Below are 16,667 nucleotides of genomic sequence, written 5' to 3'. Positions count from 1 at the left end.
GGACACACACTCCACTATATTCATAGCAGCCTTATTTATAATAGCCAGAAGCTGGAAAGAACCCAGATCCCCTTCAACAGAGGAACAGATACAAAAAGATGTGCTACATCTACACAATGGAGTACTACTCAGCTATCAAAAACATTGACTTCATGAAATTCATAGGGAAATTGATTGAACAAGAAAATATCCTGAGTGATGTAACCTGATCACAGAAAAACACACATGGTATGCACTCACTGATAAGTAGATATTAGCCCAAAAGCATGAATTACCCAAGATACAATCCACAGACCACATGAAGCTCAAGAAGAAGGATGACCAAAGTGTGGATGCCTCACTCCTTCTTAAAAGGGGGAACCAAAATATTCATAGGAGGGGATATGGAGGCAAAGTTTGAGCAGAGACTAAAGGAATGGCCATTCAGAGACTGCCCCACATGTATCACTCATATATATATATATATATATATATATATATATATATATATATATATATATATATATATCAAAACTAGATAAGATTGATGAAGCTAAGAAGCGCATGCTGAGAGACACAGCCAGAGCACGTCTATTACAGAGGTAAATGCTAGCAGCAAACCATTGAACTGGGATCGGGACTCCCCTTGGAGGAATTAGAGAAAGGATTGAAAGAACTGAGGGGTTTGCAACCCCATAAGAACAACAATACCTACCAAGCAGAGCTCTCAGGGATTAAACTACTACCCAATGACTATACATGGACTGACCCTCGGCTCCAACTGCATAGGTAGCAGTGAATAGACTTGTTGGGCACCAAAGGGAGGAGAAGCCCTTGGTCCTGCCAAGGTTGTACCCCCATTGTAGGGGAATGTTGGGGGGCAGTAAGGGGGCATGGATGGGGAGGGGAACACCCTTATAGAAGAAGGGGAGGGGGAGGGTTTAGGGGGCTTGTGGACAGGAAACCCAGAAAGGGAATAACATTTGAAATGTAAATACAAAAAATCCAATAAAGAAAAGAGAATTGAGGTTTGTTTAAGAATCTGCCTCTGACGGTTGGCAGGTAAATGAGTAGGTATGCTGGTCAAATTTGCTGAGCTTGACTAGACTAAAGTAGACTGGCCTATGGGTAGTCTCTTGATTAGTGACTGATCTAATTGTGCCTGTCCCAGTGTGTTTGGTAGCAGCCTGGACATGTAGGGCTGACTTGTCTTAGCAAGCCAGGAGATCAGGTCCCAACATTTCTAATAAAGAAAATCATTTATTCAGGGCTTGCCTTCAGTTTCAGAGGTTTAGTCCATTACTGTCAAGGTGGGGAGTAGTGTGGCACAGAGGCAGACACAGTGCTGGAGAGGGAGCTGAGAGCTCTAAATTCGGGCTGGCAGACAACAGCAAGAGAGACACTGGGCCTGGCTTGAGAGTAGTGAGAATTGTGTAATATGGTTTCTTTAAAAAAAAATACAGAAATTTCATGGTGATATGTTTTGTTTTAATTTCAGGTGTGTGAATATAAAGCCGTCTCACAGCAGGTGACTATGAGTGGCTTCTTGTACGGGCATGATTTTGCCAGTAGCCGATAGCTTCTGTGATTGTGTGATATTTGGAATCTGGGAACTTTTCTGAGGACAGAGAAATGCTCGAGCCCCCGATGGGTGGCTGATAGGGAGTTGGACGCTGTTGGTTACAGTTTGTCAAGTAGTTGTATGCAAAGAAACCAAAAGGAATTAATACACCGATGGTGAAGATCAAACCTGCCCCCAGGGACTGGAAGATTCTCATCAGCAGGAAGTGATCTAACAATGATGCTTCCTTTCCCCACTACCCTTTTTTCTTTCCTCGCTAGTATTTGTAGTTTGGAAGGGGAGAAATAAAGGGGAGTAGGAGGATGTAACAGAGAAAGGAGCCCACAAAGTAGCAAACACATGAACACTGAAATCTCAAAGCCCAGCTCCAGGGACACACTTTATCCAACAAGGCCACGCTTACTCCAACAAGACAGAGGTACTAGTCCCTGCTAGCAATAGCACTCCCTAATGACCTAGCATTGAAATCTATGAGCTTGTGTCCACCAATCTCATTCAAACCCCCACAGGGAGTAAGCAACATTTACCAGGCCAACAGCATAAGTGGGATGCGTAAGGCTATGGTTTATAGTTATAAGTTAGCAAAATCTGTTAGCCAGAGGTAGATCCTTGTTATTATAAGGAGATTTGTATTTACTAATCTCTAAGTGTGTAGAGTGATTTGACATTGGGAAGGTACGTTAGTTCCTGAACAGCTTCACCTCCAGGCTTTCAGAAAAAGAAATGTATGACAAGGTCTCTTCTGTTCCTCAGGTTTCCTTTGTCCCACTGTGTGGCTACACAGGCCTTGCTGCCTTTCTGTGTTACCCACCTTAATTCTTTTTGTAGTTACTGTCATCTCTTTTAGAAGTCAAGTTTTGACATGTGACTCTCTGTGTGGTTGTTTGAAAGGGTATGGCCCCCATAGGCTCGTGTATTTGAATACTTGGCTCGGAGAGGGTAGCGTTGTTAGGAGGTGTGGCCTTGCTTGAGGCAGTGTCACTGTGGAGGTTTGCTTTGGGGTCTCATATATGCGCACGTCTGGCAGTGTAACGTAGTTGCCCTCTTCTCCTGCCTGGGAATCAAGGCATAGAACTCTCACTTTCTTCTCCAGCACCATGTCTGCCGGGATACTGCCATGATGATAATGGACTAAGTCTCTGAAACTGTAAGCCATCCACAATTAAATGTTTTCTTTTATGACAATTGCCATGGTTTGGGTGTCTCTTCACAGCAATGGAAACCATAAGACACTTAAGTCACTGTTATAAAGGAAAACATTTCATTGGGGATTGCTTATAGTTTCAGAGGTTTATTCTATCACCATTGGGTTGAAAAGTATGGCAAACTGGAGGTACTCAGGGTAGCTGAGAGGTCTACATCTGGACCTGCAGGCAGCAGGAAGTGAGAAAGTCACTGGGTCTGGCCTAGGTGTTTGAAACCTCAAAGAGCACCCTAAGTGACACACTTTCTTCTATAAGACCAAGACCATACATACCTCCTAATCCCTTCCAAAGAGTGCCCCTCCCTCATAACTAATCATTCAGACATATTTATTCTATTCCCTTGCTCCAGTAGTCTTGTAACCATATCATCATGCAAAATCAATCTACCTTCAAAACTTATCATGGTCTACCATACTCTTAACATTGTTTAAAAGTCCAAAGTTGAAAATCTCTTCTGAGATATGAACTCTTACAAAGAAAAACATTGAATTTGGGACTTGCTTACAGTTTTAGAGGTTTGGAGTTACTTACAGTTTGAAAGTCCACTGTCATCATGGTCTGGAGCATGATGGCATGCAGCATGATGGCATGCAGGCAGACATGGTGCTGGAAAGGAGCTGAGAGTTCTATCCAGATCTACAGGCAGCAGTGAGAAAGCCAATGGGCCAGCTTGGGCCTTTGCAACCCAACTCATGTCCCCAGTCACATACTTCCTTTAAGACCACACTTCCTCCAAGAAGGCCATGCCTCCTTATCCTTCTCAAGTAGTGTCACTCCCTGATGACCAAGCCATCAAACACAGGGACCTGTGGGGTCATTCTCATTCAGACCACTGCAGGATCACTTTTACAATTTCATTTTTGAACATTGGTCAGTGCCTAATCTCTATTTTTTCTGTTCTCCAATATTATGTTACATTATTAGTATATATTGATATATAATAATATACATAACATATAATATATAATATAATATATAATTAGTATATATTATTATATTAGTTATTATGCACTAAATTCAATTTTCCTTAAGTGGTTATTCATTCATTTATTTTTAGAACAATGTGTCAGGTAGGTGTCTTAGTTTCTCTGTTGCTGTGATGAAACATCATGACAAAAGATCAATTTGGGGAGGAAAAGGTTCATTTGGCTTACACTTCCACAGCACTGTTCAGTATTGAAGGACGGGAACTCAAACAGGGAAAGAACCTGGAGGCAGGAGCTGGTGCAGAGGCCAAGGAAGGTGCTGCTTACTGGCTTGCTTCCCTGTGGTTTGCTCAGCCTGCTTCTTATAGAACCCAGGAGCACCAGCCCAGGGATGTACTCCTCTCCCAGTGTCTGGGCCCTCCCCATTAATCACTAATGAAAAAAAATGCCTTACAGGTCTGCCTACAACCCAGTCTTCTAGAGGCTTTTTCTGAGTTGAGGTTAGACATGTATCTTTAAGTCGTCTGAATAGACATTAGGTAAGAAAAGACATTTTTAAGCCAGTGATTCTCAGCTTTTTAATCATGGAACCCTTAACACATTTCTTTTGTGATGTTGTGGTGACTGTGATCTTAAAAGAAACATCTGACTTGCAGGAAGTCTGAGGGTCTTCCTGGAAAAAGATCCAATTTTCTCAGGATATTCCAGATCGATTTCCAGAGTCATTGTACCAGCTTGCAGTCCCATCATCAATGGAGGAGTGTTTCTATTTCTCCACATCCTCACCAGCATGTGCTGTTCCTTGATTTTTTGATCTTAGTCATTCTGATTTGTGTGAGGTGGAATCCCAGGGTTGTTTTGATTTACATTTCCCTGGTGAATAAGGATGTTGAACATTTCTTTAGGCACTTCTACGCCATTTAAGATTCCACAGTTGGGAATTCTCTGTTTAGCTCTGTAGCCCATTTTTTTAATTGGATTATTTGCTTTTTGGAGTCTAACTTCTTGAGTTCTTTATATATTTTGGATATTAGCCCTCTATCAGATGTAGGGTTAGTGATGTATTTTACTCCCCATCCATTGGTTGCTTTTTATCATATTGGCACTATCCTTTCCTTTACAGAAGCTTTTCCATTTCATGAGGTCCCTCCCATTTGTCAGTTGTTGGGTCTTAGAACCTGAGCATTAGTGTTCTATTCAGAAATCTTTCCCCTGTGCAAATGAATTCGAGGCTATTTCCCACTTTCTCTTCTATTAGATTCTGAGTATCTGATTTTATGTTGAAGTCCACATGGACCTGAACTTTGTACAAGGTGACAGATATGGATCAATTTGCACTCTTCTATATGCAGCTGGCCTGTTAGATTTGTTGAAGATGCTTGCCTGTGCCCCACTGCGTAATTTTGGCTTCTTTGTCAAATATTAAGTGTTCATAGTTGTGTGGGCCTTTAAGTTCATTCCACTGATCGACCTGTCTGTCTTTGTACTAATACCATGCAGTTTTTATCACTATTGCTCTGTAATACAGTTTGAGATCAGGGACGGTGCTGCCCTGTCCTCAAGGTCTTTTATTGCTGAGAATAGTTTTTGGTATCCTGGGTTTTTTGTTTTTCCATATGAAGCTGGAATTATTCTTTCCAGGTCTGAAAAATTGTGTTGGCTTTTTGATGGGGATTATATTGAATCTGTAGATTGCTTTTGGTAAGATGGCCATTTTTACTGTGTTAATCCTACGTATCCATGAGCATGGGAGATTTTTTTCATCTTCTGTGGTTTTCAGTTTCTTTCTTCAGAGACTTGAAGTTCATGTCTTACAGATCTTTCACTTGCTTGTTTAGAGTTACACTGAGTTATTTTATATTTTTTGTGGCCACCCAGAGGGGTTTTGTTTCCCTAATTTTGTTTTTAAGCCATTTATCATGTGTATAAAGGAAGGCTACTGATTTGCTTGAGATAATTTTATATCCAGCCACTTTGCTGAAGTTGTTTATCACTACAAAAGTTCTCTGGTAGAGGTTTTGGGTTTACTTATGTATATCATCATATCATTCACAAATAGTGATACCTTGACTTCTTTCTTTCCAATTTGCATTTCCTTTATCCCCCTTTGTTGTCTAATTGCTCTAGCTAGTATTCTATTGAATAGGTACAGAGACAGTGGGCAGTCTCGTCTAGTCCCTGATTTTAATGGGACTGCTTCAAGTATCTCTCCTTTAAATTTGATGTTGGCTGTTGGTTTGCTGTATGTTGCTTTTACTATGTTTCAGTATGGGCCATAAATTCCCTGTTCTCTCCAAGACTTTTAGCATGAAGGGAAGTTGTATTTTCGTCAGAGGGTTTTTCAGATAATCATGTGAATTATTTCTTTGTGTTTGTTTATATAGTGGATTATGTTGATGGATTTTCATATACCAAACCATCCCTCCATCCCTGGGATGAAGTCTGCTTGAATGTGATGAATGATTTTTTGCTGTGTCCTTGGATTTGGTTTGTGAGAATTTTATTGACTATTTTTGCATTAATATTCATCAGCAAAATTGGTCTGAAGTTCCCTTTCTTTGTTGGTTCTTTGTGTGGCTTATGTATCAGAGCCAACGTGGTTTCATAAAATAAAGTAGGTAGTGTTTCTTCTGTTCTATTTTGTGGAGTAGTTTGAGGATTATTGGTATTAGCTCTTTAATGTACATTTACATTAATACATTTCTTTTTTATTGATTTACTAATTTTTACATTCCAGAATTTATTCCCCTCCCAGCCCACCCCCCTTCACATTTCAACATCCCATCCCTCCTCCCTGCACACCCCACTCCTATTCCCATCTCCACAAGGATGTCCCCACCCCACCCACCCACCTCACCAGACCTCTAAACTTCCTGGGCCCTCCAGTCTCTTGAGGGTTAGGTACATCTTTTCTGACTGAACCCAGACCCGGGAGTCCTCTGCTGTATATGTGTTGTAGGATTCATCTTAGCAAGTGTATGCTGCCTGGTTGGTGATCCAGTGTCTGATCCAGTGTCCGAAAGATCTCAGGGGTCCAGGTTAATTGAGACTGCTGGTTTTCTCTACAGGGTTGCCCTCCTCCCCAGGTTCCTCCAGCTTTCCCCTAACTCGTTCATTGGTTGGGTACACATATCTGCATCTGACTCTTTCAACTGCTTTTTGGGTCTTTTGGAGAGCTGTCATGGTAGGTCCCTTTTTGTGAATTCCCCCTTATCCTCAGTAATAGTGTCAGGCCTTAGGGCCTCCCCTTGAGCTGGAACCTACTTTGTGCTTGTCACTGGACCTTCTTTTCCTCAGGCTCTTCTCCATTTTCATCCCTGCATTTCTTTCAGGCAGGAAGAATTATGAGTCTTTGACTGTGGGATAGCAACCCCATCCCTCACTTGATGACCTGTCCTTCTGCTGGAGGTGGGTTCAATAAGTTCCCTCTCCCCACTGTAGGACAATTCATCTAGGGTCCCTCCCACCCCCTTTTGAGCCCTGAGAGTCTCTCACTTCCCAGGTCTCTTGTATATTCCAGAGGGTCCTCCAAACCCCCTTCCTCCTGAAGTCGCCTGTTTCCATTCTTTCAATGACCCTGAGGGCTTCAGTCCTTTCCCCCAGCCCAATACCAGATCACGGTCCACTCTCCTCACATTCCCATCCCATTTCCCTCCCCTGTTCCTCCCTCCCTCCCCCTGTCGTTGCTTTCTTCTCCCTCCCAAGTGGCACTGAGATTGTCCTTCCTTGGGCCCATCACCTTGTTGGCCTTTTTGAGTTCTGTGGACTCTATCTTGGGTATTCTGTACTTCTTAAAATTTTTTTTCTAATATCCACTTATTTGTGAGAACATACCACATGTCCTTTGGGTCTGAGTTGCCTCACTTAGGATGACATTTTTCTAGTTCCATCCATTTGCCTAAGAATTTCATGAAGTCATTGTTCTTAATAGCTAAATAGTATTCCATTGTATAAATGAATCACATTTTCTGGATCCATTCTTCTGTCTTGGACATTTGGATTTTTTCCAGCTTCTGGCTATCACAAATAAGGCTGCTATGAACAGAGTGGAACATGTGCCCCTGTGGCATTGCAGGGCATCTTTTGGGTGTATTTTCAAGAGTGGTATTTCTGGGTCTTTAGGTATGTCTATTTCCAATTTTCTGAGGAACCTACAGATTGATTTCCTGAGTGGTTGTACCAGTTTGCAATCCCACCAGCAATGGAGGAGTTTTCTGCTTTCACCACATCCTCATCAGCATTTGGAGTTACCTGAGATTTTGATTTTAGCTATTCTGACTGGGGTAAGGTAGAATCTCAGGATCGTTTTGATTTGCAGTTCTCTGATCACTAAGGACTTTGAACATTTCTTTAGGTGCTTTTTAGCCATTTGAGATTATTCTATTGTGAGTTCTCAGTGAGTCCCATTTTTTGATTGGATTGTGTGGATTTTTTGGTGGTTAGTTTCTTCAGTTCTTCATATATTTTGGATATTAGCCCTCTATCGAATGTAGGTTTAGTGAAGATATTTTCCCCAGTCTGTAGGTTGCTGATTTGTACTATTGACATTGTCCTTTGCTTACAGGAACTTTCTAGTTTCATGAGGTCACATTTATCAATTCTTGATCTTAGAGTGTGAGTCATTGGAGTTCTTCTTAGGAAATTTCTGCCTTTGCAAATGAATTCAAGGCTCTTTCCCACTTTCTCTTCTATTACATTCTGTGTATCTGGTTTTATGTCGAGGTCCTTGATCCACTTGGACTTGAGTTTGGGCATGGTGACAAATATGGGTCTATTTTCATTTTTCTACATACAGACAGCCAATTAGATGAGCTCCATTTATTGAAGATGCTTTCTTTTTTCCATTGTATGTTTTTGGCTTCTTTGTCAAAGATCAAGTGCATGTAAATGTGTGGTTTTACTTCTGGGCCTTCAATTCTATTCCATCAACTTCTCTGTCTCTGTACCAATACCATGCAGTTTTTATCCCTATTGATCTGTAGTAGAGCTTGAAGTCAGGGATGGTGGTTCCCCCAGCCATTCTTTTATTGTTAAGAATTGCTTTCTTTATTCTGGTTTTTTGCCTTTCTAGATGAATTTGAGAATTGCTCTTTCCATGTTTTTGAAGGATTGTGTTGGGATTTTGATGGGAATTGCATTGAATCTATAGATTGCCTTTGGTAGGATGGCCATTTTTACTCTGTTATTTCTGCCAATCCATGAGATCTCTCCATTTTCTGGTAGAGTCCTTGTGTGGTTTAGGTATCAGAGTAATTGTGGCTTCATCGAATGAATTAGGTAATGTTCCTTCTGTTTATATTTTATGGAATAGTTTGAGGAATATTGGTATCAGGTCTTCTTTGAAGGTCTGGTAGAATGCTGAACTAAATCCATCTGGCCCTGAGATAATTTTTTTTAGGTTGGGAGACTTTTAATGAATGCTTCTATTTCCTTATGTGATATGGGCCTGTTTAGAAAGTTTACCTGGTTTAACTTTGATATGTGATATCTGTCTAGAAAACCATCCATTTCATCTAGATTTTCCAGTTTTGTTGAGGATAGGCTTTTGTAGTAGGATCTAATGATTTTTTTGAATTTCCTCCTTTTCTGTTGTTACCTCTCCCTTTTATTTCTGATTTTTTTTAATTTGGATACTGCCTCTGGGCCCTGTAATTAGTTTGCTAGGGATTTAATCCACCTTATTGATTCTTTCAAAGAATGAGCTTTTGGTTTTGCTGATTCTTTGTATTGCTCTCTTTGTTTCTCTTTGGTTAATTTCAGCCCTGAGTTTGACTGAATTTCCTGCCATCTCCTCTTCTTGGGTGTGTTTGCTTTTTGTTCTAGAGCTCTCAGGTGGGCTGTTAAGTTGCTAGTGTAAGACCTTTCCAGTTTCTTTACTAGTGCACTTAGTTCTATGAATTTTACTCTTAACACTGCTTTCATTGTGTCCTATAAGTTTGGGTATGATGTGTCAACATTTTCATTAAATTCCAAGAAGTCTTTAATTTCTTTCTTTATTTCATTTCTGATCAAATTATTGTTGACTAGAAAGTTGTTCAGTTTCTATGCGTATGTGATTTTTCTGTTACTTTTTGCTCTTATTGAAGACCATCTGTAGGCCATGTTAGTCTGATAGGATCCATGGGATTATTTAAGTCTTCTTGTATTGACTGAGGGTTATTTTGTGACCAATTACGTAGTTGATTTTGGAGAAGGTACCATGAGGTGCTGAGAAGAAGGTATATTCTTTTGTTTTAGGGTGAAATATTCTGTAGATATCTGTTAAATCCATTTGGTTCGTAATCTCTATTAGTTTCACTGGGTTTGTTTAGTTTCTGTTTCAATGACCTGTTCATTATTATTGTGTGGGGTTCAATGTGTTTTTCAGGCTTTAGTAAAGCTTCTTTTATGAATGTGGGTGTCCTTGCATTTGGGGCATAGATGTTCAGAATTGAGACTTTGTCTTAGCGGATTTTCTCTTTGTTGAATATAAAGTGTCTTTCCTCATTACACTTGATAACTTTTGGTTGAAAGTCTATTTTATTGGATATTAGGATGGCAGGTCCAGTTTGTTTCTTGGGAACATTTGCTTGGAAGATCTTTTTCTAACCTTTTACTCTGAGATAGCGCCTGTCTTTGTAATTGAGGTATGTTTCTTGCATGCAGCAAAATGCTGAATCTTATTTGCATATCTAATCTCTTAGCTTATGTCTTTTTATAGGTGAGTTGAGTACATTAACGTTGAGAGATATTAAAGACAGATGACTGTTGGTTCCTGTTATATTTGCTTTTGTAGGTAGCTTTATGTGCTTGTGGTTTTCTCCTTTTGGTTTTGTTGTGAGATGCTGAATATCTTGTCTTTTCTTTGGTACAGGTATCTTTCTTGTATTGTAGTTTTCCTTCTAGTATTCTCTGTAGGGCTGAATTGGTTCATAGATACTGTTTGAATTTTGTTTTTTCCTGGAATATTTTGATTTCTCCATTTATGTTGATTGAGAGTTTTGCTGGGTGTAGTAGCCTGGGCCTGTATTTGTATTCTCTTAGAGTTTGCATGACATTGACCAGGGGCTTCTTGCTTTCATAGTTTCTGTTGAGAAGTCTGGTATAACTCTGATATGTCTGCCTTTATGTGTTACTTGGCCCTTTTCCCTTGGAGCTTTTAATAGTATTTCTTTGTTCTGTGCATTTAGTGTTTTGATTATTATGTGATGAGAGGATTTTCTTTTCTAGTCCCATTTGTTTGGTGTTCTGTATGCTTCTTTTACCTTTATGGCCATCTCTTTAGGTTGGGAAAGTTTTCTTCTATCAATTTGTTGAAGATGTTGTCAGGTGCTTTGAGCTGGGAATCTTCATTCTCCTCTATTCTAATCATTCTTAGATTTGGTCTTTTCATTGGGTCATGAATTTCCTTGATATTTTGGGCTAGGAGTTTTTTATGTTTTAATTTTTTTGACCTTTGTGTCAAGCTCTTCTACCATATTTTCTATACCTGAGATTCTCTTTTCTATCTTTTGTATTCTTTTGGTGATTTTTTTACATCTGTAATTTTTGACCTGTTCCCTAGGTTTTCCATGTCCTAGTTTGCCTCCATTAGTGTTTTCTTTATTGTTTCTACTTCCACTTTTAGGTCTTGGACTGCTTTATGCAATGTTTTCACCTGTTTGATTGTCTTTTCCTGTATTTCTTTAAGGGATTTGTTTCCTCCTGCTTCTACGTTATCTGTGTTTTCCTGTATTTGCTTCAGTGAGTTATTTATATCCTCCTTGAAGGACTTCATTATCTTCATGAGATAGGATTTTAGGTCAGCTTCCTGACTTGCTGTGGTGGGAGAACTGGGTTCTGAGGATGCTCATGTATATTGACTTCTGTTGCTTATGGTCTTGCACTTGCCTATAGCTATCTAGTTCATCTCTTGGAATCCATAGGTTCCCAACTCTTACACACTCTACTCTGACCTCTACACTATGGAATAGGCTTTTCCTACCCTGCAGCATTATTTCTCTCTCTCTCTCTCTCTCTCTCTCTCTCTCTCTCTCTCTCTCTCTCACACACACACACACACACACACCGCACACACACACACACGTATAGTAAACAAATACACCAATGCATTTTTTCAGATGTAACAATATCAAGTTCTTATCCATGTGCTTTGTAATTACAAAGATACTCTTCTGTCAGGACTAATTGTTTTCATACACAAACACCAAAATACCAGATTTAAATGAATTCTTAGTTTACAGTTTAGGAAGGCTATACTCTTTCTTTCATATATATTTTCATGCAGGATATCTCACAGTATTCTAAATTGTCCTAAATTTGCAATATACCTAACTGTGCTGGAATTTATAGAATCCTTCTGCCTCATAATTCTAAGTGATAAAATTACATAAGTAAGCCAAAGTACTCAGTTTCTATCTCCATATAAGCAACGGATTAATACCCAGAGGGAGGACCACTTTTATACATTATAATTTCTGTATTTTTAAAATGGATCCCAGAGTCCATTTTAATGTCTTTTTATAATACATTATGGTATTATAAAATTGTGTGAGAAACAGAGGGATATGCAGCAAGAGGCATCAAGATTAAGATATGAAAGAATCCAGGGACTGAGGCTGAAGCTTAGTTTGTAGGGTGCTTGCCTAGGATGCTTAGAGCCCTGGCTACTATATTCAGTATGGTAAGAACCAGGTATAGTGGTTCACTCCTATTATCCAGCACTTAGGAAGCATCAGTGAGAGGCTCAGGAGTTTGAGGTCATTCTCAGTTACACTGCAGAGTTTGAGGTCAACCTGGATTACGTTAGACACTGTCTCAGAACAGACAAGAACAGCCAGTTGTAAAGAAAGACTGGAAACCTTGTCCCACCTGGATTCCATGAAACAAACCATACATATAAGAAAATTCCAGGATGAAGGAGAGTGATAGGCATTATGTAAATAACTTATAAAGGACCAAGGAGCTGTTTTTTTTTTATGGAAAAGCATACGTATTGTGAAAAGCCCAAGACTGGGAGTCCAATGTTATATTCCCTGATGTATCCTGGCACGTCTCAGGGTTCTATTTTTTATGCAAAGAACTTGATGTCCAACTATGAAGAGCAAGGGACCCCAAGAAGAAACCATCCCAGCTCTGACCAGCACACCAGTAAAATAAGAGATAGGGGTAGCCTATGGTCTAATGGGTTTCTACATCACATTCAAGAATGTGCAGCCCTAGAAACACCATCTCATGTGTTATCCCTGCTGGGGAGTGCACAAGATGATAGGGATGCTTGTGCAGAGATTTGATGCCAGAAACCATCTCCTGCAGAAGAACAGAAGTGAGGAGGCTGCAGGACCTGTGGTCTGTGTGTGAAGAAGCAGTTCCCTGGGATGACCTTACCACCTACCACCCTCTCTCTCTCTCTCTCTCTCTCTCTCTCTCTCTCTCTCTCTCTCTCTCTCTCTCTCTCTCTGCCACACTGTCCCTTTGCTCCTGACACTCAGAATCTTCATTGGCCTTCCAACATTCCACGTTCTTTCCAGGGCCTTTATTCACGCTATTTGCAGTACAGAATTGTTCCTCCATCTGTCCCCAAGACTTCCTTCCTATATCTCTGCTTCTTACCAACATTATTTTGCTGTAGAAGTCTCTCTTCCAAAGATTATTGGGAACATGACTAACACAAGGCAATTGATGTGAGCACACATCCCAAGAGAACCAAAATAATAGATTGTTGGGTGCTGGACATGCTGCTGCTAGTGAGCAGCTATGACAGCTGGAGACTTCGGATTCAGGGTGCACTCAGGATTCAGACACTGAGTCTTAATGCTTCTCCTCACACCCTCGCACCCCACTGGTAATCTCCATGCCTGTTTTTCCCTAAGACATTCAACATTCATCTCTTCCCTAGGTGATGACCATTCTTGTTTCTGCCCCAGCATGCCCCGGGGAACTGTACTTTCATTTTCATTTTTTTAGTTGCTTGGACATAAACAAGCTCACAGAAATACTTCTGCCTCTGTCTCTGCTGTGCCTGGATTAAATGCGTTCACCACCACTACCTGGCATTAAGGAAATGTTCAAAGGGACTATTTGAAATTTATCTTTCAAAGTAGCAAACATTCTCTAACACACAGCCATTAAAATCTTCCTTGTCTCTTTGGAATGTGAAATTCTATATATGCATTCCAGAAGTTTGACTGCATGAATTTCAAGCACAGACAGGCTAAAATCAGATAGATAAAAACACAAGGAGAATTCACTGAGGTCAAAAGTATTTCAGAGTCACATCTTTAAACATGGAGACACCAAACATCCTTTTTCTTCTCCTTGGTCTTCAATGAAAAGGAGGAGAATACAAGTATCTCTCCAGACATCAAACAAGTGGATTATCTGAAAAATTTGTTAATCTTCCTATGCCTTGGGGCAATAAGAATAAGTTCTCATGGTTTTAGTGCAGAATTCTACCAAACTTTGAAAGAATGGCTAATACCATCGCTCCTCAAAATATTTCACAGAATAGGAATAGAAGGAACTCTGCCAAACTTACTCTGTGAAAGCAGAGTTACCCTGATACCTAAACCACACAAATACTCCACAAAGAAAAAGAATTTCAGACCAATCTCTCTTATGAATATCAATGCAAAAATACTCAATAAAATCATCACAAACTGAATCCAAGAACACATCACGCTTCATGATCAAGTAGGCTTCATTGCAGGGATGCAGGGATGGTTCTATATAGGAAAATCCATCCATGTAATCCACCTATAAATAAACAAAGAAAAAGTCATATGGTCATTTCATTAGATGCTGAAAAGGCCTTTGAGAAGATACTACACCCCTTCATGCTAAAATTCTTGGAGAGGTCAGTGATACCAGGTGCATAAAACATCATAAAAACAATATCCACCAAGCCAATAGCCAACATCAAATAAAATGGAGAGAAACTTAAAGCAATTCCACTAAAATTAGGGGCAAAAGAAGACTGCCCACTTTTCGTTTTAGTACTTTAAGTTCTGGCTAGAGCAATAAAATAACTAATGATGATATAAAAAGAGTACAAATCGGAGAGAGAAAGGGACAGAATTGCTTGATATTCTCAGATAACGTGATAGCATATGTAAGTGACCCCCCAAATTCCACAAGATAACTCCTACAACTGATAAACACCTTCAGCAACGTAGTTGGACACAAAATTAATGTACAGAAATCAGAGGCCCTCCTTTCTACAAATGATAAATGGACTGAGAAAGAAATTATGGAAATAACACCCTTCACAATAGCCACAAATAACATAAAATATGTTTGTGTAACTCTAAAAAAGCAAACAAGAAGAAGGAAATTAAGAAAGATCTCAGAAGATGGAAATATCTCCCATTCTCATGGATTGAGAGGATTAACATAGTGAAAATGTCTTATCAAAATCAATCTACACATTCAATGCAATTCCCATCAAAATTCCAACACAATTCTTTATGGACCTTGAGAGAGAAATTCCCAACTTCATGTGAAAAAAACAAACAAAAAAACTGGAATGCTAAAACAATCCTGAACAATAAAAGGACTCCTGGAGGGATGACTAACCCTGATCTCAAGCTGTACTACAGAACTATAGTGGTAAAAATTGCATGGTATAGGTATAGAAACAGACAGGTTGATCAGTGGAATCGAATTAAAGACCCAGAAATAAACCCACACATAGGGTTAGTCATCCTGTGGTACCCTCGCAGCTGGAGCAGGTTCTGTCCCTGAACCTGTTGCCTGTTTGTGGAATTCATTTGCCTATGCCTATCTAGGCTACCTGTCTTCCCTCAGTGGGAAAGGAGTCTAACCCTATAGAGATGTGTCATAATGCAGGGACTGGGGAGGGGGGGGTCACCCTCTCAAAGGAGAAGGAGAGGGATTGTGTGAGGGAGAGACCAGGGGACAAGGTTTCAGAGGTAAAATAAATACATAAATTTAAAAAATACTAGTAAGTAGCAGAAAATACTAGGAAAACTGAAATATGGAAATGGTCTTAGATAAACTAAGATGGCTGGATGTTTCCTGAATAAAAACATCTAGAAAGCTTTTTGTTTTAAATAAAATTGTGAGTCAGTCATGTAAGAAACAAAGGATGAGAGTTTTAATAAGTGTATTATAGTTTTTGTTTTGTTTTGTTTGTCGCTGGGAGCGTGGAAAATTTATTGAGAGCAGGTCTTGCGTTCCAAAAGGGTGCTGGGCTTTCATTCATCGTTGGCTGTGTCACTGCGGGTGGTCCCCTTATTACTATCAGTTGGTTGGCCACACTGCAACGACCACAATAGCCACGAGCAGCAATAAAATCACCATTATCATCCCACAGGAAGCTGACTTTCTGTCCACCAGGGTCACTCACCTGGCTTCAGTGCGGAGCTTCTCATCTGTGTTCTCCACCAGGTTGGCAAGATCATCGATGATCTCGTTCTGTTTGTCCAGTTCATTCCCAGTCTCCTGGCCCATTTGCTTTTGGCGGCTTATGGTAGAGGAAAGGGCATCAAGACCCGCGTCCTGTTCTTTTATGATTTTCTGCTGCTGTTGCCGGACCTCATCAAAACCCAAGCCTCTGGTCTCCTCTGGCTCCTCACAGAGCCAAGGGTTGGGAGTTCCTCGCTTTGCTTCTTCACCCATCAGGCTGGACCTGATCAAATCCGGCTCGGAGCCCTCATTCTTAAACGATGCCAGGAGCAGTCTCTCTCAGGTGACAAGGTCATCCTGAAGGTTCTTTCTTCGATCCCCCTCCAGCTGTGTTATCTGGCGGGTCAACATAGCTCTTAGAAGTAAGTCATTCAAGAGGTCGATCTTTACCTTCAGATTCTTCAACAAAGTTCTGATTGTCAAGGTAAGCTTAGGTGTCTTCTCACCTCTTCTTTCACACTGATTTCGTTCTTGAATCTTCTCAGCAATTTCTTGGGCAAACTGACAAGTAGAATCATAAGTGGAAAACCAGGGTCTGGGGCCATGGTGCAGTCTCCTGCAGCTGGGATA

General features: G+C 40.2%; 1 pseudogene; it reads right to left on the bottom strand.

Moving 5' to 3' along the window:
- Positions 1 to 15,897: 15,897 nt before the first annotated feature.
- LOC116890078 lies at positions 15,898 to 16,610 on the bottom strand (annotated as a pseudogene).
- Positions 16,611 to 16,667: the final 57 nt, after the last annotated feature.

This window comes from Rattus rattus, chromosome 1 (genome assembly GCF_011064425.1).
Source record: "Rattus rattus isolate New Zealand chromosome 1, Rrattus_CSIRO_v1, whole genome shotgun sequence".
Classification (NCBI taxonomy): domain Eukaryota; kingdom Metazoa; phylum Chordata; class Mammalia; order Rodentia; family Muridae; genus Rattus; species Rattus rattus.
This window is presented reverse-complemented; position numbering and strand designations above follow the sequence as displayed.